Below are 25,797 nucleotides of genomic sequence, written 5' to 3' on the forward strand. Positions count from 1 at the left end.
AGACTGACCTCTATAGTGGTTGCACCAGTCTACACGCCCACCAACAGTGCAGAGAGTTTCTTTTTCCCCCCACAGCCTTTCCAGCATTTGTTGCTGGTAGTTTTCTTGATCCTGGCCATTCTTTCTCGAGTGAGATGGAATCTTAGTGTGGTTTTAATTTGCATTTCTTTGATGAGTAATGATGATGAACATTTTTTCATGTATTTATTTGCCATTTGTACTTCTTCATCTGAGAATTGTGTATTCATCTCTCAGATGCCCATTTTTAGAATGGGTCTTTGAATTTCAGGGGTTCGATTTTTTAAAATTCTTTATATATTTTAGACAGAAGTCCTAAAAATATGGAACGCTTCATGAATTTGTATGTCATCCTTGCACAGGGGCCATGCTAATCTCTGTATCGTTCCAATTTTAGTATATGTGTAACATCATTCTTGTTCTCTCTCTTTCTCTGTCTCTCTCTGTCTTTCTCTCTGTCTCTCTCTCTGTCTCTCTCTCTCTCTCTCTCTCTCTCTCTCTCTCTCTGCTGATTCTTTCCTCCCTAGATAGTGCTTCTGGCCAATCACCTAGCCTTCAGGGGATGTGTCCCATCCAATTCTCTCTCCTTCTACCTCTCAATCCAATGTAAGTTCCTAGCAATTAGGAATTATTAGTCAAAGTCTCTTTTATGTTCTAATTCAGCATTAACACAGCACCCAATTTCCTTTCAGAGCTCAAAGGTTTTTCTAAAATGTAGCTCTAATAAATAAAAATGTTGAGTTTTAAAGCAACTATCTACAGTATAGGTAGCAAGCTCTTGCTTCAAAAGGCAAAAAGCTGTTCAATTATTTTTCTCTAGAAATACTTCCAGAAACAAATCCACGCATATCTAGTCACGTGATTTATGACAGAAGCACATCTCAGTAATAAAAAGATCTTTTTCATGTCATATTAGAACAATTAAATTTTTACATGAAATAATCTTGATAGCTACTTTACACTGTACTTAAATATTAATGTAGGATAGAAAATAGTTTAAAATGTGAAAAACATTAATAAGTATTCTAAAAGATCACTTCTAGGCCTTTTGGTGAAGTATTCTAAAATAAAACCTAGGAAAGAATTTTGACCTTTAGACATGTAAAATTTTAAAAATTTAGGACACAGAGAAGACCAATCATACAAATGCTAATAAATTGGACTTCTTTCAAATAACAACTTATGGTCATCCAAATTTGACAGGAAAAAAATACAAAGTCAAACTACAAACTGGAAGAGAATTTTAACAATAAAAATCTGACAAAATAATGGGGTCCAAAAATCCCCAAAATTGACATTTGTGATATATGAAGAATTTCTATCAATAAGGAAAGGTAAAATAATTGAGAGACCTGAATAGGCCCTACATAAAGGAGAATGTATGAAGGGATATAACCAGATAGAAAAGTGTTCAGCACTATTAGTCATTAGGATAATATCGGTTTAAAACACAGTGCAATAACATTTTGCATTTGTTAGAACTGAAAATATTTTAAACATAGAGAAAGCCAAGTGTTGGCAAGGTTGTACACAACTGAAATGCTCATACATTCCTGGTAGTAGTATAAAATGGCAAAATCACTTTGGAAAACTACTTGGCAGCACCAGTGTTGCTAAACACACATCATTTTCCTATTCATATACACCCCAGAGAAGTGTTTACTTCCAATAAAAACATGGCAAAAAATGGACACAAGAGCTATATTCATTATTGTCAAAGCTAGAAATTACACAAATATCCATCAGTGGGACAAAGGATGAATATATTGTGATATAATTTACACAGTGAATATTACATATAAACTTAAGAATGAGCTACTGTTGTACCAAGCAGCACATACAACCCCCAAAGATGCTGTGTTGAGTAAACGAAACCCACAAAAGAATTCCACCCTGTAAGACTGCATCTATCTGGGCTTCAGGAACAGACTATTTTTGTGGTGACACAAGTGGGAAGAGCTATTACCCTGGGAAGTCTGGGTGTTGACTGTGAAAGGTCAAGGGAAACTTCTGGAATTTGTGGGACTGTTGATGTCTTGATTGAGTGGTAGTTACATGGATACAAATTGTTTGTAAAAATCTACTAAATCACATACTTGAAATTAATACATTTACTGTGTGCATGTTATTTGACAAGGGGAAAATGGAGCCTGCAGTCCTGCATCACTTACTGATGGAGGTAAGTTCTGAGAAGTGAATCAGAGTGTATTCATACAGACCTAGATGGCTTGGGCCTGCCACTCCACATGGCTTATTGATGCAATCAAGAGGGGACTGTTTTAGGTCAATGTTTTTTTTTAACAAAGAATAAGAATACACTCAAGACATCAATAAAAAGTATAGTACATACATGAACTAGTAAGATAATCTTTTATTAACAAGCCTTGTGTACTGGACATAACCATATGTGCTATACATTATTACATGATTGGCAATCAGGTAGGTTTGTTTATACCAACACAACTGCACAAATGTTAGGAGTGCATCGTATTATGACTTCAGCATGATTCCAACATCACTAGATGACCAGACTTTTTCAGCTCCAATATAACCTTGTGGGACTACTATTAAATATGGGTTCCATTTTTCATGGAAACCTTGGTATGACCCAGGTGATTATATTTAGGAAAAATTTTAAAACATCACATTTAGTTTCCTAATGACTTCTTGCAGAAAATTTAATTCTTTTCCTGAAATGCACCTGTGATTGCCACCTATATGTGAGGTCCCACAAAAAACACACAATTGCTTTTTCTCAGAACATGTAGAAGAGATGGCTGTGCAGTATATACCAGAATAGGGTGTGGGAAGGCAACACAAGAGCCAGCTCAGCTGCCTTTGTAGCCCTCAGTGCCTCCTAGCACACTGCTTCACACCCAGATGCCTGTAGACTCTGAGTTTTTGTAAGCATACTCAACCCATTACAAGCAAAGAAAACAAGTGTATCTCATCAAGGTGCACACAGTTAACCTAGGTGTCTTGTGAAGTAAGTATGTGCATCTTGACACTATATACTTGTTCCCTCTTCTCAATATAGGATGAGAGAGACGGCTCAGAATAACCACGTAGTGATGCAGTGTCAGCATAGCCTTTTGCAGGGAGATGGCAGATTCACTTGATAATTACCTTTCCAGTTTAGGGAAGTCCCTTCAATATAAAACTTTCTGGCCTGCTTCCCACTTTCCCTCCTGTTTTGCTTGGTGGCCTCTGAATAAACTAGACATCTTACATTTGAACAAACCCATGATCAGCAGACAAGTTTATCTCAGTCTAGCCAGAGACTTAAAAGTACCTGCATTTTCTGTTTTGGAAAAGCCATCCTGTGTCTACAGAAATGAACATCCCCTCCCATGAACTCCTAATAAATATCTGGAAGATCTCAAGGAGTGAACCTTGGCTGACCCAGTTCTGCACATCTTTGAAATCCCTCCCTTCCGCACTTTCTGTGGAGTCAGGCGAGGGGTCTGAAAACCCTTGAACACTTTTGTGAACCATAAATTCAGAGAACTGTTAGTTTGGGGATTTGAGGAACAGATTTCAGGAAGTAGCAAGGAATAATCATGCTTTGGGTCATTTCATCATTGTCCATTCCCAAGAGTTTACATATGTTCTTTGCCTCTATCCCTACAGAGCTGCATTTCCTGTTGGAACAAAAGGCACCAAGTCAGTATTCAATTTGCAAGTGATATTAATCACAATTGAATTTTAAGTGACAGCTCTCTGTAATATGTGGGGATAGCCCATCTCTCACAAAAGATCTATTTTGTCTGCTTGAAAATGAACAAAAAGCAATGTATGTGGAAGACATACAGAAAGAATCATCCCATAAATATATATTCCCTTCTCATATGCCACATCCTTACAGCCTAGTTGCATTCAGAGGAACAGTAAAAAGGAGCTTTCAATTGTATTGTACCAGGCTCATGCTCCTTTAAGAACACAAACGTTTGACCTCAGCTCAGAGTCCTACTTCAAACCGATGGATTCTATGACTTGTAATTGTAAAAATGGGAATTCTTTGTTTGATGAGTTTATATCATCATCTCTTTGAGGTAGAATAAATGATTAGAGTGATAATTAGAGAAAGAATAATTCATTTTTGTCTCTGTGTAGAAGTCGAATCCTTAAATTTTGGGTTAAAGCCTAGAAGCGGAATCCTTTGGTGTTTGAACTTGTTTATGTTAGTCAAGATGTGACTATAGAGGGAAAAGACTAGAATGTTTCTTGAATGACTTCCAAAACCATCATAGACATCAAAAGGCTTTTATCAAACAACATTTTAATGATTTAATGTAAATGAACCAGAAATGGACATATTACATTTCCTTTAGATGTACAGGAGTTTCAAATTAAAGAGGAAATGCCTACAGATAAAGTTGCTGATTTTATTAAACCAAAAATGTTCCTAAGACTGATTCTGTGTTGGATAGAATAAAAGACTAGCTTGCTTTTTTAAAAAAGCATTAATTTGGTAAAAATTTTTAAATTGATGTATCTCAGTATTAGCTAACATTTAGATGCAAATTATCTCTGTTCGTTATTGAAAGTTGGAGGCTACTATGTAACAATGTTTCATTTGCTTCACACTAAACAGTAATTTATAGTAGTGAAAAATACAAATGAGATGTGAGTGTCAGCAGACATTACAAGAACATGTTAAAGCAAAGGTTGCAAGCTGGTGACCCATGTCTGAAATGATTCTGCACTCATGTTTATTTGGCCTAGAGAATATTCAAAAATGTTTTTGAGGACTTAAAACTTGGGTGATTTGATTGAAAAGTTAGATTTCTAGCTTCCATTGACAAGTAGAAAAACCTCATTGCCACTAAATCTGATTTCAGCATGGTCACCATCAACAGGAGCTGAGAGCTGGCTGCCTCTCTCTGAGACATGGGTCCTCCAGACTCTTCTGCTTTCTTCTGTAATAGCACTTGACCAGAGGCTCTAGCCTCTGAATGCACGATCCATACTGAGGAATAGAAGTATAATGCAATGCCCACTGAAAACTGCAACCTCCTGAACAAAGATATGGAGATGTCCCTCAAATAAGAAATCAATTCTGAACCATTTCAGGTTTTAGCAATTCTCACATGCACACTTTTTGCTTTACCTTCACTTACCTGAGTGCCCTAGCTTGTTGGTCATAGATACTTCATCAAAGGGGCCAGAGAGTCACAGAGATCACATCTCTGGTAAATACTTCAGCTGCTGTTGAAAGAGATGGCTTTTGAATATAAAATTCAAGTACGGGATTAACTACAATTCTCCAAATTCTATTCTCAAGCACTTTGTATTAGGAGCTACATAATTCACTAGCCTGTTTATTGCCAGGAAACTTTGGTGGACACAAAATAATGATTAGTTCTATTGGCTTAAGCATTTGGTTGGTTAAGATATTGTCCTAAAAATTACAAGACAATGAGATCAAGTAAGGCATAGAGCATCACAAATTATGACTGTAGAAAATATATTACAATAAAGCTAGCTACTTTGCATAAGTAAACTGTTTATCATAAGTCTAGGAAATGTACCCAAATTACCATGAAAACTCATTCTCATTATGAATAAGCAACTAAGAACAGGTACGAGCAGAAAAAGGTGATGTTGTAATAAGTTTGACTTCTGTATTTTTTCATGCAACATGTTTTTCATTGCTGAGACAGAGTACCTAACACCTGCAAGTTAAAGGAGCAGAGGTTTATTTGGCTCACCTTTTGTAGAAGTTTCAGTCGGTGGTCTGCTTGCTCTAAGACAGGATGACATGGCAGAGGGGCGTGGCGGAGGAATAGCTGCTCAGGGCATGGTGGACAGGAAGCAGAGAGAAATCAAGGGAGGAGCCGGGAGAGAAGATACACTGTTTTGACCAGACCCCTTCTAAATGCAATTGATTTATAATACCCTCATCATCCAGTCACTTTTCACAAACTTCTCTTCAGCCCTTGAGGCACTGGGGAGGACATCCCATAGAAACCACAGCAGCTTTTTCATAGTTGCCTCACGGCCATGACTTGAGCAAAATGGCTAAGGTTATGCAGGACAATAACTCCCATGCCAGCCTCTCCGTACATGCTGCAGTCAGCCCAAATGCCACATCCACGAGGCTGTGGCTTACAACATTGAGGTTAAGCCAACAGGTGACTGTTTTGAGGCAAGCCAACTCAATGCTAAAAACAAAATTCATGTACAGAGTTGGTCCATATTCACTTTCTTGGCATGAATTAGAGTCATCATTTGATCACAAACCACTTTTTCTCCAATTCAGATGGATATAGAGAAGACTCCCCTCTGCCATCACCATGTGACAGTGGCATGGTACATTCTTGTCTTCTCGTTGACTCTTCTGGAGTCAAATCTTACTACCATTGCTCCTCAAAAAGGTTTCTGGAATGTTCCTTCCTCTATACTGTGAGGGGCTAGGTTATGGGGCAATCTTTGGTGTTCTTTCTCAACGATAGCTCTAGGGGCGTGGCAAAAAGACCAGTGTGGAGATTAGTCTCTGAAGAAACCAGAAGTTATGATTTGCAGTTATAACTGATGGCACGTATTTGCTTCCCCATTCTATATTTACTCAACAAATGTTTATTAGCTATGTACTCCAGAAGAAGTATAATTCCTGAGCTGTGGCCTTAAACAATCAACAATTTCTCAATAATCACCCGTAATGGAAAATGAATCCCTCAGTCTGCAACCCTTGCTAGAGTATTAATTTTCACATAATAACTTTCTTATTGTTGGTCATTTTCACATACACACACACATACACACATATATATCACATTTATTGGCTTAAAATTATTCATTTAGTTTCTTCTGTTTCTGAAAACATCTCACAAGGATATATAATGAATAGTAATCAAATTTCCATTTGCCTGCTCTCTTTCTTTCAGATGAATTAAATGCTTTTCAAGGGGATATTATTGATGGTTCATTGTTTCTTAACTGAGAAACAATGTTATTCTTTTATTATTTTAAACATTTTGTTCCATCTAGAAATGCACATTTGCCACTTGGTCCATACCAAATTGTGAAGTGTAGCAGGCGTATCTCACTCCGAGAAGGTTATTTCATCTCCATTTTCCCTAGATTATCTCAGTTAATCTGCATTGTTGTCCATACTTACAAGAGAATTTATATAAAATTAGAAGTTGTAGCCATTGACCTATGAACCGAAGTGTCAGGTAAAGATTTATGCTGCCACCGTAATGACATCCGGAGCATGATGGAGACTTCACGACAAGAGGCTTGTGTATGTGTCTCAGATTCCTCAGCAATTTAGAGCTCCAGAGCCTAACTTTGTTAATGAATGATCTATCTATCCAGGACATCAGGGTCCATCTGTAATTTAGTTGCAGAGTGGAGACAAAAGAAAATTGTGGGAGAAATTTGGACAAAAGAAAAGCCCAGAGAAGCATGTGGGAAGAAAACTCTCTCACCTTCTCTCAGGATGGGTGCCTAAAATATGTTTGTTATATGTTATATGTTTGATATGTTATAATGGGATCTATTGTGCCTTGAGGTTACAGTGAAAGCCAGTTACCAATAATTCTGGTTAGTGATGAAACTTGCAGAGAAATGAGTTACTCAAAGTTATGAAAAAGATGCATATCACTAAGTAGAAAAATGACTGGTTTTTGTTTGTTTGTTTGTTTGGTGGTGCCTCACACTTGCCAAGCAGGTGCTGAGCTAAACCCCTGGCCAGAAATGACTGTTTATTCATTTGAACTCCAAATTTAGTAAGCACTAGTGCTAATTTCCATGAGTGTAGCTTCCTATCAAAGTTTCATGATAAATGCAGAAACTTCCACAACTCACAGACTGCATAGGAAGAACACAGCAAGCGTACTCCAGCACTGTGGTCTGCATCTCCAGCTTTTCCCCCATGCAAGAATCTGGCCAGCTACCAAGAACACCACTTCATTTTTACCCATGAGTATCAATTAGTGCTGACAGCAGGACTCCAGAGCTCAGCTCCCACTCAGCTGCCTGAGCACCACCAGACACTGCAGCCAGGCCTTGGGAGCCCACCAGCTAACTAGACGGACTTCCTGGAGGAAGCGCTCAAATGCAGAGCGGTCATGTAACCAACATCAGGGAATAAATATTGCTGAACTGGTAGGTAAGGAGAGGTCTGTATCAACTCTAGAAGCCCCAAATATAATCTATAATTTTATCATTTGGTTATTTATTTAATTCCTCTAGGATAAAAGGCAAGACTAAGCAACTGGGAATTACATTAAAATTTTTATCTTTTGTTAGAAAAGACTTAACTAGTCTTCATGAATTCTGGCAAAGATATTCAAGCTAAAACTGTTTTGGAGTCATTAGTTCAGTCCATATTAAATATAATTTAATTACTCATTGAGAACAAATTAAGATATCATCCTGATATGGTTATCTTTTGTTGCATAGAGGGAAATTTAAAAGTGGAATTATCATCAGAACCAAATATGCGTCAATAAAGAGAGACTCAGCAAGATATCTTAAAAATAATTTTAAAAATTTTGTTAGTGGCTGGGCATGGTGGCACATGCCTGTAATCCCAGCTCTTGGGAGGCCAAGGCAGGAGGATCACTGCAAGTTCAAGACCAGTGTGGGCTACATAGTAAGTTCAGGGACAGCCTTAAGTAATACAAGACCCTGTCTCAAAAACAAACAAACAAACAAAAAAACCACCAAAAAACAAAAACCAAAAATCATTGCTGTTAGAAAATACTATAGAAAAAAAAGGGGGATTAGGTAAGGATAAGGAGTTTAGGGAACACATCAACAATTTTTCATGGCGAATTACAACACATAGTCAATGATCTAACTGTCTACATATTGAATAAAAACTTTGAACATCAGCTGGCCATGATGGAATACATATTATCCCAGGAGGCAGAGGCAAGAGGATTGAAAGTTCTAGCCCAGCCTAGGCGATTTAGTCCATAAAGTTGTGCTCTGTGATAACAAACATGAAGAGGTTGTGAAAACTGCTGAACTAGTCGGGCGTGGTGGCTCATGCCTGTAATCCCAGCACTCGGGAGCCTGAGACAGGAGGATCATTTCGAGTTCGAGACTAGCCTGGGCTACAAAGTGAGCTCAAGGCCAGCCTGAACTGCGTAGCAAGACCCTGTCTCAAAAAGACAAAAAAAGAAAAAGAAAACTGCTGAACTTGTAGCTAGTTGATCAAAAGGATGACCTAAGGACCTTACACATAGCTGGTCTCTGAAGTAGGGGAACTCTTCTGGGGATCACATTCTTAAACCTGTAGAGTCTGATACACATTTCCAATGGTTACCACCAGAATTAAACTGCAGTACATCTTGCTGGGTAGAAGCAGGACAACTGATGTGTCACCATTTATCTCTATGTCCAGTGCCCAGAGGTGTTTCTGGGCTAGCTCCATTTTGGAGCACACACTGGTTCTAGGGGAGCCCGTGGGACTCTTCGGTGACATGAGGAACTAACACTGTGTTTTGACCACTGCCACCTCCACCTACTGTCCAGAGCAGCTGTCTGCTCATCAGCATGTGGATGCTCCAATCCCCTGGGAGTCATGGTCCACTCAGGCAGAAGACCAGTGAGGCAGGCCAAGTCCAGCCCCCTTCCTTTGTGATCCAGAGCCCTGCAGGGGCCTCACAAGTGTGGAGAGCTCTGATTATGCCCCCTCCCACTCTGCCATCTCCTCAAAGATGTATCTCTTTGTGAGAACACCCATGCACTTGGGTTCTGTTGTCATTTTATTAAGTCTTTTTGTTCAGCTTATGACTACACAAAGGTCATGCAAGTCAGACTTCAATGTGAGGTTGATAATAACTGTCCCCTCTGAAGTAAGGGAAGGAATTCATTCTGTTAAATACCTACGTTCCACTCAAACTTAGGTTTCTGACACCCCCACCCCCACCCCCGCCGCCTCCAGGCTCTTTTAGGTTGGAGAGGGATCCTTGACTGGTGACAGTGGGCCGGATGTCATGAGCACCCATAGCAAGGTGCCTCTGATGTGCACAGGTTTCACTAGGATGCAGGCATCCTCAGGTTTAGGTCTCACTGTTTCTGGCAGAGTCCTTTTATGAACAAACAAGCAAACAAATAAGTGAAAATATGCCAGATTAATTAACGAGCGCATTTTGGGCAACCCATTTCCTGCATTACACCATGGAGTGAATATGGAAAACAATGACCGGATTCATGGTAAGGAGACCTTAGTGCATTAAGGCAAGTTAAATATCTCTAATAAGAGACGGCGCAGGAAATCACAGATGAGGGAGGGAACTGGTCCTCATCAGCAGCCAGCTGTAATTCCATGTTTGCAGTTTGTGCAGTCCCCCCCCCCACCTCCTCCATTATAGCAGCACTAATTACAGGCAGGGGAAGGTAAGCGCTGCATAACTAAATTGGATTATTTTTATTGTTTCCACAGGAACTTGCCATGTGGGTAATTTTTTGTTCAGGGAATAAGCTATGTTTGTCTTCACTACACCCAGTTGTCCACAAGAATATTTGAACTTTATGTTCTATAACTCTAATGCACACAAAATGTGCGTGAAGTGTATACACAGGATGTGAATGTCAAAGCTCTTGAGCTGTATCTCTTTGTGCTTCTCACCCATGTACTTGGATTCTGCTGTCATTTTATTAAGTTGATTTTCATTTCTGTGTGGCTTTGTTAAATTACAAAAGCTCAGTGGCCATTTGCAAACCCTTGTGGCTGGACCTGAGGCTCAGTGTTTGTGCCTGGTGCCCACTGCCATGCTGGAATGCATTTTGATGGGACCTCTACTCCATCCCGCCGCAGCACGGAAAGCGAGTAGTATCACCCATACCAGAGTCTAATGGTTGGAAAGTCAGGCAGCTCTGTGACTTTGGAAAGTTGCTTACTCTTCCTGAATTGCCATTTTATTATTTGTACAATAGCAATAAAAATCTTACCTCCCTAACAGGGCTGTCAGGAGGATAAGATGAGAAAGTTTGTGTAAATCTCTTCAGACACTACCTGACACATAATAGTGCCTAATAAATATGACATGCTACTCCAACAGGCAGGATGGGTGCAGGTGGAGAAGGAACGTTCATGGTATGTGCAGAGTCCTACAAATTTTACAAGCACTTTGGCATTCCTGTGGACTTTGCTGTCCCCAGGCGGGATCTATAGCTTTTCATTAGGTTGGAGGGCTTCTCTGTGAAGAAGGAAATTATCTCATCAGGGTTCAAGCTCTGCAGTTACAGCACCAGCTGATGTTGATTCAGCTCTTTCACAAAGCCACACACCGGGCAACCACACTCATCACCTTCTGTGTTAGCTTATTAATCCTGGAGCCAGTCCGCCATGGTCAGAGGCTGTGTTTGCTTTCCAGCAGGGCCACCAAGGGGTGAAATAGTGTTCTTCAATGGGGCAGGAAGGGAGGGGTGACACTTAGCTTTCCTGAGGCCTACCACAGTTGGAGGACCTCTGCTCACTGAAGACTTTTTAATCCCTCAAATTAATGCTTTCATTGTAGGTGTTTCATTTACTAAGTGAGAAAGAGGCAGTGGGGGATAATAGAGTATTAACTGAACCAGTAATTGCTTAGGATTTTAATCCCTGCCCTGCCCTCACTGGTACTGGCTACAATTCATCACATGATCTCTCCAGCCCACTCTTCCAGGTCTGCAGTGATTTGGGATCACATGGGAACACTCTTCAGGCTCCTCCCAATGGAAACACTCTGTGTGCTCAAGCTGATGGAGAAGGGAGTTGATTCTTATTAAGGTCCTAAAATCATACTTTTTAAGAGATACCTCAGCCATAAACTAATAGGAAGCAAGTTTTGCTCCCCTGGCAAGTGACAGCTGAGTGCTGCTTTGGGCATTTTCAGATAAAAGGAAGCACAAGGAGAGCAATCAGTGAATGATCTGACTTCCCCAAGGCTAGGATCCTGTCCCGGGCCCACCCTGCCCCCGCCCTGGGCTCTATCCCCATACTGTGGGTGGTGCTGCTTCCCGAGCAGCTTCCTGGCAGCTGCTGCTTTTGGATCCCTGTCTTCAGTGGGTTGCCAAAGACAGTGAGCTCATGACACGGCAGTCTGGCCCAGCACTCAGCTCCCGGATCTCTTTTCTGCAGAGGCCTCTAGCCATTCTCCTCCCAGGCAATGTACAGCTGGCTTCAGTGACATGGAACAGTAGTATAATCGCTCCTCTGTTCCCTGAAATTCCAGGGCCCACTTCTATCCTGCTTGGCAAGCAAACTGTACACACTGTGACGGTGTCCTAGCTGGTTCCTGGAGGTGCACATGATAAAGCCTCCTTTTCCTGTGAGTATATCACTTGAAGGAGAAGCCCTAATACTGTATTCCAGAGTCTGCATCCACAGTATCCAAATGCTGTCTTTCCTGAGCACTGAGTTTCCAAAGAAGTCCTAGGATAATTCTGCACAGATTTTAGAAGCTAAGTAGTTTTTCCCCACAGCTTGCTGCAAAAAGAGGGTGAACTCCAGTTTTCCAATAGCCAGATTTCCTGTGAAGCCAAAATACTTGGCCATTTTAACTGAAAATGATTCCTATAGGAGGGTAGCAGTGGTGATAATGGAAGTGAGCTTTACTCTTCCTCGAGCAGCTTATAGGTTGAGAATCGTGTGAGCCAAGCACTCTTAATGTTACTACCATCATCGAGATTAAAAACCAGGAACTCAAAGAAATGCAATAAGGCTCATAAAAAGTAGAACTAAAATTTAATTGAAATGAAAACAAATTCATGAGAAGAAGTATGGATGCCCAAGGTTGCAGGGGCTGGGAGATCAGTCTTGTTTTGTAGACACTTGGTGTGCTTACCAAGGTGTGCCAGAGTGCTGAGCTCTATTTCTTCCCTCACATGCATGGTAGCCTATGTACCTGCTCAACAAGCTCCTGCTGCAAGGAATACCTGCCCTGTGCTGGAGAACATAGGGAACCTGCATGTGAGCTGCTGTGTTTCTATAGAAAGTCCCCCTCCATCACTCAGAAAGTTGGCATGACTGGCAGCAGAAAAATCCCTCAGAGCGCAGCTGAGTGCCTGAGAGAAGGAGCCAATAAACTCCATTTGTGGCACTGGCTCTGTCCGTCCTCCACTTCTTCAGGTTTTCTGTGAATTGTAATACTTCGTCTCAGATTACTTTGGATTGAAGTATTACATGCTAATCGAAGGGTATGACTGAAAAACACGGTGAATGTTTGCATTTTCAGAATTTTATCACAGTGAATGACAAATTGTGATGAATGTCCCTCAAAAGACTGCTGCACACTTGGAACACACTTGCCCCATAATTTGCCTCCGACTCTATGAAGCAGTTCTGGAAATCTTCTTCTGTGAATGTCTTTAGCTGTGCTACCATGACTGCCTCAACAGCCTGAATCAATTCAAAATTTGACTTGGGGATGAAGTAGAGGTCACACTGTGTCAGATACGTTTCGTGAGCCTGCCTTTCTGTTGGATGTCCCTCTGCAGCAGGTTCATGATCTTCTTTATCAAGCCTTGTAAAGACACTCAGGAAAGAGGACTTCCAGACTGCTTCAAAAAGTGGCGAGAGGGACGGGACTAATGTGTTTGAAGCAAGGGGGTAGAGGTGTTTCTAGATAGGTTAGTAACAATGTATCTTTCACTATAATAATTTTATAAAAATTTCTTACTCCTTAATTCATTTGAAAAAGATCTTCCTAGATCCCATTTACCTATCTTCTATTTTGTACTCTCTCTTTCTCTGTTTCTGTTTCTGTTTCTGTCTCTCTCTCTCTCTCTCTCTCTCTTCCTTTCTCTATCTGTTTTAAGTTTCTCATATAAGAGAAACCATGTAGTACTTAGCTTGAGAGATGAAGGAAGATGGAGAGAAGGGAAGGGAAGCAGATTTTTTTAAAAAAGGAAAATGATAAAAATAGAGCATCTGAAAATATGAAGGGGCCCAAGACTTGAAGGGAGAGGAAAAAGGGAGGAAGAAATACAAGAGAATTAAGATGTCATGAATGTGTACCCAACTCCCTAAACATATAGTAATCAAAAATTTTCAGTACTCATTATATATTTCTATCATACTTTGTAAGTATTACATCTTGCTTTAATGGAGTATTATACTTGCACACAAGTTGTACATATCCTAATATATATATATATATAGTATATTTGCATTATGGAAATTTAAACATACACAAGAACACATATCCTAAGTATGCGGCATGAGGGCTTTTTTTTTTTAAAAACATTGAGCATACGTTTACTAGCCAGTGCCCAGTAAGAGATAAAACATACCCCAGAAGCCCACTTTTACACCCCATGCACAAAGATGATTATCGTCTGAACTTCTAGCATGGTAGATTGCTTTGGGTCACTTTTACACTTTTAAAGTACTATGCAAGTATAAATAAATAAGCTAATACATATGTGCTCTTATGTGTGATTTTCCTACTCAGCACCATATTTGTGAGATTTATACATAATCCTGAAAAAAATTCTCATTCTCAGTACTCCCAAGTATTCCATTGTGTAGAAATACAAATTGATTTATCTATTCATCAGCTGGTGCACATTGGGGCTTCCATTTAGGGTCTATTATGGCAAATATGTATAAATTTAAAAACATCTTTGGTAAAGCATCTTTGGTAAAGCATCTGGTGCAGAGTAACTAGCACTCAAGCGTGGCCACCTCTGTGCTTGACCTATCTAGACTTGGCTGGGAGATCTCCCGGGATGCTTGGAGGATTAGCTGGGTTGAACTGGACCTCTAGTCCTAGTTTTTCAAAGGAATCTCTACACTGATTTTCACAGTGGTCACACCAGTCTGCATTCTCACCAACAGTGAAGGATTCCCTTTTCTTTACAGCCCCTCCAGCATGTGTTATTGCTGAATTTCTTGATAGTAGCCCTGCTTTTTAGGGTGAGGTGGAATCTCAATGTTGTTTTAATTTGCATCTCTCAGATGACCAGTGGTGCTGAACATTTTTTCACATATTTATTTGCTGTTCATATTTTTTCATCTGAGAAGTGTGTGTTTATCTCAGATGCTCATTTTTGGATTGGATCTTTAAATCTGGGAGGATTGATTTTTTTGAGTTCTTTATATGTTCTTGATAGTAATCCTCTGTCTAAGGTAGAGCTGGCAAACATTTTCTCCCACTCTGTGGGTTGTCTCTTCACTCTGTTGGTGGTTTCTCTGTCTGTGCAGAAGCTTTTCAATAGGGTGAGATCCCAGTTGTCGATTCTTTGTGTCACTTCTTGCGCAGTTGAGGCTTTGTTCATAAAGTCTTTGCATACATCAATGTGTTCAAGAGTTTTATCTACTCTAACTTCCAGCATATTTAATGTTTCTGTTTTAATGTTAAGACCTTTGATCCATTCTGATTTTAGCTTGCTATATGGTGAAAGATATGGGTCCAGTTTTAATGTTTGGCGTGTATAAAGTTAGTTTTTCCAGCACCATTTATTTGACTATATTTCTTCCAGTAAATGTGTTCAGCATATTTGTCAAAGATAAGGTGGCTTAGTGTGCCTGCAGCTGTTTCTGCATTTTATAATTTGGTCCATTGATCTTTGGGTCTGTTTTTCCCAGTACCAGACTGTTTCTCTCACAGTAGATTTATAGTATAATTTCAAGTCAGGCATTGTGTTGTCTTTGTTGCCCAGGATTGTCTTTGCTATTCTAGGTCTCTTCTGGTTCCAGATAAATTTTGGGATTGTTTTTTCTAATTCTGTGAGATATGATATTAGAATTTTGATTGCAATTGTACTGAATCAGTAGAATACTTTTGGAAGTATAGCCATTTTTACTATAGTGGTTCTTCTTACCCAAAAGCATAGAATATCTCTCTGTTTTCTAATGTCCTCTTCAATCTCCTTTTTTCAGAGTACTGTGGTTTCAATGTAGAGGTCTCTTACTTCCTGTGTTAGGTTGATTCCTAAATATTTCCCTTTATTTGGATGCTATTTTAAAAGATATTGTTTCCCTAACTTCTTTCTCTGTGAGTTTGTTATTCATGTACAGGAAGGATTATTGATTTTTTAGTATTGACTTCATAACCAGCTACATTAATGAATTTTCTTATTAAATCTAGAAGTCTTTTGGTAGAGTTTTGGTAGTCTTCTAATAGAGTACCATGTCATCTGCAAATAACAATAGTTTCACTTCTTCCTTTCCTACTTTTATTCCTTTTATTTCTTTCTCTTGTCTAATTGCTCCAGCTAAAGTTTCCAGGACTATGTTGAATAAGAGTGGAAATAGTGGACATCTTTTCTTGTTCCTGATTTTGAATTAAAGCTTTCAGTTTTTGTCCATTTAGTATGATGTTGATTGTTGATTTTTCATAGATAGCTTTTTCAGATTGAGTTAAAAACCATCTATTCCAATTTTTGTAGGGTTTTTAAAATCATGAATGGATACAGGTCTTTGTCAAAAGCTTTTTCCACATTATTTAGATGATTGTATGACTGTTGTTCTGAACATTAGTATTACATTTATGAATTTATGTACATTGAAGCATCCTCGCATCTCTGGAATGAATCCCATTTGATCATGGTGTGCAATCTTCTTGATGACTTGCTGCAGTATCTTTGATGATTTGTTTGCCAGTATCTTATTGAGGATTTTTGCATCAATATTCATTAGGAAGCTTGGCTTGCAATTCTCTTTCTTAGTTGGGTCCTTCTCTGGTTTTGGTATCAAAGTAATGCAAGCAAGCATTACTTTGAATGAATGAATTTAGAAGGGCTGCTTCCCTTTCAATTTCATTAAAGAGTTTGAAAAGTAGTGGTATTAGGTCTTCACTAAATTTCTTGTAGAACTCAGCAGTAAATCCTGTGTTGACAGATATTTTTATTTGTTTGTTTGTATTTGTATCAAACTCATGATCTTCCACTTGCTAGGCAGGTGCTTATGTCGCTGAGCTAAATCCCTGGCCTGGTTGATAGGTTTTTAATTACATCTTCAATTTCATTTATTGAGTTTGGGTTATTTAGGATTTTTATATCTTCTTGATTCAGCTATGATAATTCATAAGTGTCTAAGAATCTGTTCATTTCTTTTGTATTTTCAATCTTATTAGAATACCAGTTTTCAAAGTAGGTGTAGATGATTTTCTGGATTTCTGCAGGGTATGTTGTGATTTCATCCTTTTTGTTCCTTATGACATGGAGTTGAGTCCTTTGTTTCCTTTTTTTTATAAAAGGTTGGCTAAGGATTTGTCAACTGTGTTTAATCTTTCAAAGAACCAACTCTTGGATTCATTGATCCCCTATATATTTTTTAGTCTCCAGTGTGTTAATTTATGCTCTGATCTTTAAAATTTACTCCTTTATATGAGTTTTTTATTTAGCCTGCTCTTTTTTTAGAAGTTTCAGGTTCAACATTAAATCGTTCATGTGCACTTGCTTTTCCTGATATGAGTATTTACTGCTATAAATTTCCTTCTTAAGACTGCTTTCATTGTGTCCCACAAGTTCCAGTATGTTGTATTGTCATTATCACTCAACTGTAAAAACTGTCTAATTTCTTCTTTAATTTCATCTGTGACCCATTGGTTGTTCAGTAGGGTGCTATTTAATTTCCATGTGTTTATAAAGTTCTTGTGGTTTCCCTTGGCATAGATTTCCAATTCCATTGCACTATGGTCTCCTAGTATGCATGAGATAATTTCAATTTCTTTTCAGTTACTTCATCATGTTCTATGAGCCAGTATATAGCCTATTTTGGAGAATATCCAATGTGCAGCTGAGAAGCATGTGCCTTCTGATGTACAGTGGAATACTACAGACATTTACTAAGTTCATGTGTTCAAAAGTTTGATTTATTTCTAATATTTCATTATTGATTTTTTGTCAAGTTGATCTGTCTTTTTGTGACAGTGGCATATTGAGGTCTTCCAATACAAATGTATTACGACTTATTTGATTTTTTCATGTCCATTAGTAATTGATTTCTATAGTTGGGTACACTGGTATTTGTTGCATATATATTTATGTTTTTTTATCTCTTCCTCTTGGATTGTTCTCTTTATGAGGATATAGTGACCTTCTTTATCTCTCTTAATCAGTCTTGGCTTGAAATTTACTTTGTTTGCAAATAGAATACCTACCCCTGCTTTTCTCTGGGTTCTTATCACATGGAGTATTGTTTCCCATCATTTGAATTCCAATCTATGAATTTCTTTTGGAACTAAATGTGTTTCTTGTGTGCAGCGTATTGTTGGATCTTGCTTCTTGATCCATTCTGCCAGTCTGTGTCTCTTGATTGGTGAATTGAGACCACTGACATTCTCTCTTCTTTAATTCCTAGGGTGATCTTGTTAGCTGATATGTATTGACTTACCCTTGTCATGTTATTTTCCTGTTGTTGGCTCCCCCATTTCCTTCCTTCCCTCTAATTGTTTGCCTTTCCTGGTCGATTCCTTCTGTTGGGGTTCATGGAGCTATAGTCCTTATTGGCTCTTTTAGAATGCCCTTCAGAACATTTTGGAGTGCTGGTTTTATAGTCATAAATTTCCTCAGATGTTCTTTGTCATGGAAATATCTTATTTCTCCATCAAGTTTGAAAGATAGTTTTGTGGGATACATCACTCTGGACTGAAAGTTGTTTTCCTTTAGAACTTGGAGTGCTTCATTCCATACTCTCCTTGACTTGAGAGTTTCTGCTGAGAAGTCAGCTGTAATTTTGATGGACTTTCCTTTATAGGTGATTTGTTTCTTTCTCTAACAGGTTTTAGAATTCTATTCTTGTGTTGAAGTCCCAGTATCTTGACAATGATATGACTGGCCATAGTTTTTTGTTTTTTGTTTTATCTTTGCTAACTGTAGTAATACATGCCTCATTTATCAGTATGTCAAATTCTTTTTCTACCAGGAAAGTTTTCTGTCATGATGTCTGTGAACATTTTTTAATGTAATTTGTGGTATCTCCTGCTTTTCATTGACTCCAATCAGTCTTAAGTCATTCTTCTTTGTCTCATCTAGCAGATGCTGGATTGATTTCTCATGGTCCTTTGCTAATTTTGAGAAATCTTTCTTTTCCTGGTTGCTAATTGCAAACCTGTCTTCAGTATCTGAGGTCCTGTAGTCACAGAGGCCTAATCTGCTTTAAATACTTTCTTCTGTATATCTGCTTGAATCTGCTTTATGGATTCCATTTCTTTCCTATGCTGTATTTTCATAATTTGCTTAAGCTCATCTATTTTTTTTTTTTTTTTTTTTTGTCTATGCCTGCTCTAACATCGCTAAGCATGGTATGTATTTTGGTAATCTCTGTAATTATCTGAGAGATTATTTCTGATTTTATTTTTTCCAGAGTTTCATTCCATTACTTTGTTGTTACCATTTCAGAGAGACCTGGGGATGGGGCTTTTGGATCGTCCCACCTCATAGCCCCCTGGATTTGCCTTCGGTGAACTGGATGTCTGAGGTTGCATTTTGCTTAAACATCTTCTCATTTTATTCTCTCTCTCTCTCTCTCTCTCTCTCTCTCTCTCTCTCTCATTTAATTACTAGGGTGATGCTTGTAAGTTGTCTGTGGTGGGTTGCTTAATTGGTAGTATTTAGGACACTTAGATGATGAATATTCTCTGAGGTATCTTCTAGGTGTAGTTGGTTTTGGGTTTAAATTTGTTGGAAAATCTTCAGTTTGTTGGAGATGAGAAGTTGTTGCTTGTTTGGCCTAATCCCTGGTTCTTTGGCACTATTTTCTGTGACCCCTTTATTAATCTCAGTCATGGAATACCAGAGCCAATAGCTGTTTAGAATAATTATGTCAATTTTGACTATGGCAATACCAATTGCATCAAACATAACCTAGAAAACAACAAACTGAGCTAACCCTTAATTTGAAACTTTTAATCATATGAACTAGATTTGTAATTTTGTAACAAAATATAAAACAAATCAGATAATTATATGTAATACACAAGTCTGTAATGTGTCAATTTTACCCTCAGGATTAAAATTTAAAATGGATTAATGGAAGAAGAAAAAGAGATTAGAAGTAAGGAAGACAAAGGGGAATCATGCCAACTTGGGAAAACTGGTGCAGAAGACTGAAGGAAAAGAGAGATGGAAGAGATAAAAGGAAGAAGAGAACAAAATAGAACCATACTCACAAAGAGATTATGAACACTTTCATACTCAAAAAATCAATAAAGGAGAAGAAAAATCACTAACAACAACAACAAAAAGTAAAACAGATTGTCCATTTCCAGTGTCCTCTCTGCTTTTACTAGTAGATAACCTGTGGAGACAAAGTCCCAAACTGTGCTGCTCTATCCCAGCGAGCCAGCAAGCAAAATATGGAGGATTTCCTTCTATCTTCTGTTTGAAGGCAAATGTTGTTTTCACTATGTTACTTTGTTCTGATTGTTCTGCTCTATTCAGTATTCTCTTTTGATTGGTTTTATAATGTTCTGTTTTTGGTTTGATTTCACTATACCTAATTGTCTAGACAACAATTTTGAAGATAACGAGATATACTATAGTATCTATTACTACTATCCCAGTATCCTGTTGTGAAGTTCTGTACCAGTTTCACTGCATTGTCTCAATTGGCTTTGTTCTGTCTTGTTCTGTTATATTTTATCTTGAAAATAAAATTAAAAAAAAAACAGCAGTTGCTTTTTGGTGTAGTAGTTGATAACCTCAGCAGGCCTCTTCTAAAACCAGATTCATAGGATTTGCCACAGTCCAAACAATTTCCACGAGTCTGTGCCTACCTAGGAGCTGCTAGAGGAAGCCAGCAGCAGTTCTGGGTTCTGGGCTTATCTGTCCCAACTCCGAAGTGGCTCCTGGCCAATTGCTCCCTTCCCATGGGAGAATTAGGTCCTTTGCACTCCCTGCCAGCCAGAGTCCTCCATGTCTTCTGCTCCCATCCACTGCCATGCCTCTCTGTAGAGGCCTCCAGGGTCACTAGCCCTCTCCGTCACTGTGACCATGCATCTCCAGGTGTGAACAGCTCCGCTCTCACAGTGAGTCCCATCTCAGGGAGAAGGCGCCACTGGCTACCACTTTCTTCTTTGTTGAAGTTTTTCTTCTTACTCTGTAGGCTTCAACTCGCACTTCAGATTCTTCCTGAGTCCAAGGGACTCGCCTCCTTCTTTCTTATCTTCCTCACGATGCTATATTCCAGCATCTGGACGGTGACTCAGAGAGGCTGTGTTCCCTGATGCTATTGTTCTGCCATCTTCCCAGAAATTCGTACTTTTCTCTGTTACTTGTATTTTTGATGCATCCTGTATTTATTGAGATAGAATTTTATTGATGTCAAGTGATAATGGGTTTATCTGGACACACTCTATCCACCAGAAGTGGTGGAGCATTTGTACAGCAATGTAATAAATTGACTTTTTTGTCATCTCAGTTTGTAAAAAAAAAAAAAAAAAAAAATATATATATATATATATATATATATATATATATATATATAAATTTTTTCTTATCTAGTAGCATGAAAAGTTTGCTTTCTAACTTTTAATTAACAGATGACCACTGTAACAAAATTACATAATCAGTAACATATAAAAACACTCAGTCCTGTCATCCACAATTGGCCTCTGTGTTTTTAGCTATATTTCTCTTTCTCCTCTTACTTGGCTATAATTAGGTTTGTGCCATATAAAAGCAATTTAATCTACTCTATAACTTTTATATTGTGAAAATATTTTAAATGGAGTTCAGTCTGAAACACACCTATAATCCCAGCACTAAAGTTCTCCAGAGGCAGGAGGCTTTCTGTGTTTGAGGCCAACATGAGCTACATAGTAAGTTCAAGATCAGACTGAACTACATAGTAAGACCTTGTTTAAAACAAAAACAAACAAAAAAACATAGACTTCAAAAGTATTCTTTTGGGGCTGGTGGTTTAGCTCAGTGACATAAGTGCTTGCCTGGCAGGTAGGAGGTCATGACTTTGAACCCTGGTACCGAAAAAAAATAATATTCCTTTTGTCTAATAATGTACCACACGAATGTGTCAAATTTATTTAAATTCCCTCCACCCTATTTCAGAGGTACCGTGACTGTGTTATCTACCCTACTTCATGCATTGTTGGATTCATCTTCATCAGTTAAATTCTATTAATTCCAAATAATAATTGAAGTTTATGCAAATTATTCCTAGTAGTTAGGATAGAAAGTAGCTGTATACCATCTTTCTTGCATTCTCTGAGAAGTACAAGATTGGAATGCATGGTTTTCCCTTTAGCAAACATGTCTGTTCAGCACTGTTGAATCCACTTAGTGCAGCCCTCTGTTGAAAAGCTTTGAACTTGTTATCCAGATCTTCTCCAAGTGGGAGTACAGAGGCTTGAAATCCTTAGCAGCTGAGTGCAATGCCTCAGAACTCCTTGTCACAGCCAAGCCTGTGAGCCTCACAGAGGAAACCAAATGCTTCTGGTGTGCAATTGCCCACATGAGTTAGCGGTAAGCAGGCTGAATCCATTAGCCACAGTGATGCTACAACGTGATCCTCTGAGATCTCTCCCCAAGCCAAGAGCTCCTTACATCCCATATCCAGGAGAGATACTTAGTTCCTAATCCCACAGACCAAAAAAACCAAAACTGAACACCAGATTAACAGAGGTTCCAAGACTCACAAGCAGCTTTTCAAAGTCAGCAGCCATCTGGAGAGAGGAAGAAAATTGACTTGCCAAGAAGGTGGACAAGAAAGAGGCACCAACCCAGCTCAGGTGGCCAGGCTCACATCTGCTCCGTAAATGCCACAGAGTCCTGGTGAAGTCAGATTGAGCCTCACAAGTCTATGTAATGGGTCCTAGACTTTCAGTTACTTCAGAGTCCGCAGTCTCGAGGGCAGGAAATCATCTATGCAGCATGCACCTACACAAACACCCCCGCCTCCAGCTTCTGCCCGGCAAAGGTGCCCTTTGCCTTTAGGTAGGCAAAATACAATAGGAGTGCAACTGCTCTTTCCAGCAGATGGTCACAGGATCCCGGGTGCTTCTGTGCTCTCCTTGGGACCACGTCACTTGTGTTCTTTCACCCTGTCCTTTTCTGTTTCCCTTGCTCCACTTCTCACCCTCTTGATAGGATTGCTGGTGTTTGCACAGGAACATTCCTGCCGTCGGGAGTCATGTCTGTGTCTTTCTTCTTTGTTTCATTTTGGTTCACAGCAGGGTGTCACAATTTTCTTACTTTCTGTTAATAAAAATTAAGCAATCAATTTCCTTCCCCTCCATTACACCTAATTCCCTCGGTAACTCAATTATTATTGCAACTCTGGCAAGTGCTTTCCAAGGCAGATGGCAGGAAAGACATGTTGCCAAAATAAAAGGCACTGTGTATAGAGGAATATTATTTACATGGAGATGATGGCACTTGCCTTCCAGAAAGAGATTATTTTTTTCTAAAATCAAATTCATGTAATTCTAATAATATGATAAGTTTATGCATGTACCGCCAAGGCTAACAAGAGTATATGTAACAAACTACAGTTACCACTAAAATTTCTACACACACACACACACACACACACCCATATGTACAGTAAAGCCTTGTTTTGAGTATAGTTTGTTCCAGAAACATGTTTGTAATCCAAAGTGCTTGTATATCAAAGTGAAATCCTCATTAGAAGTAATGAAAATGCAAATAATTCTTTCTACAACCCAAAAATATTCATATAAAATGATAATACTTTAATACAGGACAAAATAATAAAGAAAATAAACAAATAACCTGAACTTCCTTTTGAAAACCTTCATGGCTGGTGTGTAGCAGATGAGGTAGGAAAAGTTACTGTGCAGGAGAACTCCTGCTCTCCGCTGTCACCTAACAGAAGCACTGCTGTTGACACCAGGCTGTCTGTTTCCAATCCTGCAGCTTTAACAAGGCACCTACTCAATGACACTGTTACAGCTTTATTTGGGTGATGCTTTTCTATAAAATTTTCCATATTTCCTGCATTTTACACATTTCCTAATCTCACTTGAAGTAAGGGATTCCTCTGCCTTTTTCTCCTCCTCCTCTGCCAAAGAGAGACAAAGGGAGGAAGAGAGAGAGAAAATAACCACTGGCTCACTTGAGATCATGTGACTCTTGGCCTCACATACTACTCATATTGCAAGACATTGCTTGTTTGTCCAGTTACTGCTTTTCTTGCCATTCATCACAGTACAAGTTATTCATGATCCTGTCCAGAGTTTTACTCCGCATGCTCTTTTTCCGGGGTTTAAGAGAAGTTAGGAGGCTGGAGCATCTGGCAGGATTTTCCTTCTCCTTCTAAAATAACTTGAATAAATTTACTTAAGTGATTAATAGTCATAAGTGTAAAACTAATATGTTTCCTTTGTACAATGCTTTTGCAAAACTGTGATAATGATAGGAAGACATACTTAACTATTGAAAAACCTAGAAAATATAAATACCATAAATAAGGGCCAGGGATGTAGTTCATGGCGTAAGTGCCTGCTTGGCAAGTGTGAGGTCCGGAGTTTGATTCCTGGTACCAAAGAAAGAAAGAAAGATCATATATATATATGAGAGAGAGAATATGAACAATGTGAACAGCCCTTTCCTGGATCTCATATCAGTCTGTAAGGTTTATATTTGTAATCTCATGGAGAAGTTAGAATTCTAATTCCAGTTACCACCTCTAGTGCAACCCAAGGTGAGAATAAAGACATTAATATATGTGTGTGTGTGTGTGTGTGTGTGTGTGTGTGTGTGTGTGTGTGTTATGGGGAGTTAAGGGAGTCCTAAGTCCAGTCAAGATGGTTCACCAGAAAGAAGGCCCTAACCCAGGGTCCAACCTGGAATTTATTAATTCTTCATGAGAGGAGTGGCTGGGGAACGAGTTACAGTGAGAGTGGCAGGTAATATGTGAGAGCCTTGAGCTGAGCTAGGTAAGAGGCCTGAGATCACCTCTGTGATATGCAGAGGGCCAGAAGTGCAGAGAGCATGGTGGTGCACTCCTGTAATCCCAGCACTCCGGAGGTGGAAGCAGGAGGATCACTGCAAGTTCAAGACCAGCCTGGGTGACAAAGTGAGCTCAAGGCCAGCCTGCACTGCATAGCAAGACCCTGCCTAAAAAAAAAAAAAAAAAAAAAAAAAAAGAAAGAAAGAAAAGAAAAGAAAGAAAGAAATACAGAGAGTAATCTGCATTACACAAATGAGATAGTATATAATATTTTGAAGTCAGTTCTTCAGTGCTTCAGCTCTGATATGCAATCTTTTTTGTCCTGGCAAGTCATAGCCCCTTCCTGCAGACTCTGTTCTAACCACCAGTGAAGAGCACAGCTCTTCATCCCACTGGCTCAACTGCTTTTCAGGAGTCACTGGGTAGGGAAAGAGTGACTGTCACTTTGCTTCAAAGATTGAATATCAGCTCCTCAGCTAGCCCTACTTACATTGCTTAAAGCTAATTGAAGGGACAGAGAAATGGCCTTGCCAACTCTGTGTATATGACTACATAGAGATGGAGCCAAGTTTATCCAAAACAGAGATAGTTATTCTTTCACGTAGAATCTTTCCCCACAGAGGATAAACTCACCTATAATTCTACTCCATGGAGCAATAGCCATAAACATTTTATTGGATCCTTGGGTATTTTTTAGTGTAATATATTCTTTAAACGCAATCACATAGATAGTCTGTTATGTTTTTTCCTTCAGTAGCATATTACTAATATCTGTTTTTGTTTTATCAAACAGAATAGTTTGTACTGTCATTATCTGATTGTCCACTTTTTATGCTTTGATTTTGTAACTTGAACAACTACTTCTAAGATAATAGTATGTAATTTATCAACTAGTGATTTCTTACTGTTTTTTAAAATTATGTATTATTCCCACCTTTTTCTGTTTTGCTTTTTTCTCT

At 38.8% G+C, this 25,797-nt stretch overlaps 1 long non-coding RNA gene and 1 pseudogene across 1 annotated transcript in view; both read right to left on the reverse strand.

Annotated features, from left to right (window-relative positions):
• The window catches only part of LOC134478014 (uncharacterized), a 37,924-nt gene that overhangs the window by 9,943 nt on the left and 2,184 nt on the right, over window positions 1-25,797 (reverse strand). The window contains exons 2-3 of the long non-coding RNA XR_010050356.1: window positions 5,730-5,807; window positions 5,139-5,226 (exon numbers count right to left, since the gene is read on the reverse strand). This is a non-coding gene — a long non-coding RNA (uncharacterized LOC134478014). The remainder of the gene's footprint in view (window positions 1-5,138; window positions 5,227-5,729; window positions 5,808-25,797) is intronic.
• On the reverse strand, window positions 336-434 carry LOC111758297 (U6 spliceosomal RNA; annotated as a pseudogene).

The sequence above is a fragment of the Cavia porcellus genome, unplaced genomic scaffold, assembly GCF_034190915.1.
Source record: "Cavia porcellus strain 051 isolate PalLab524CR breed Dunkin Hartley unplaced genomic scaffold, mCavPor4.1 scaffold_11, whole genome shotgun sequence".
Taxonomy (NCBI): Eukaryota; Metazoa; Chordata; class Mammalia; order Rodentia; family Caviidae; genus Cavia; species Cavia porcellus.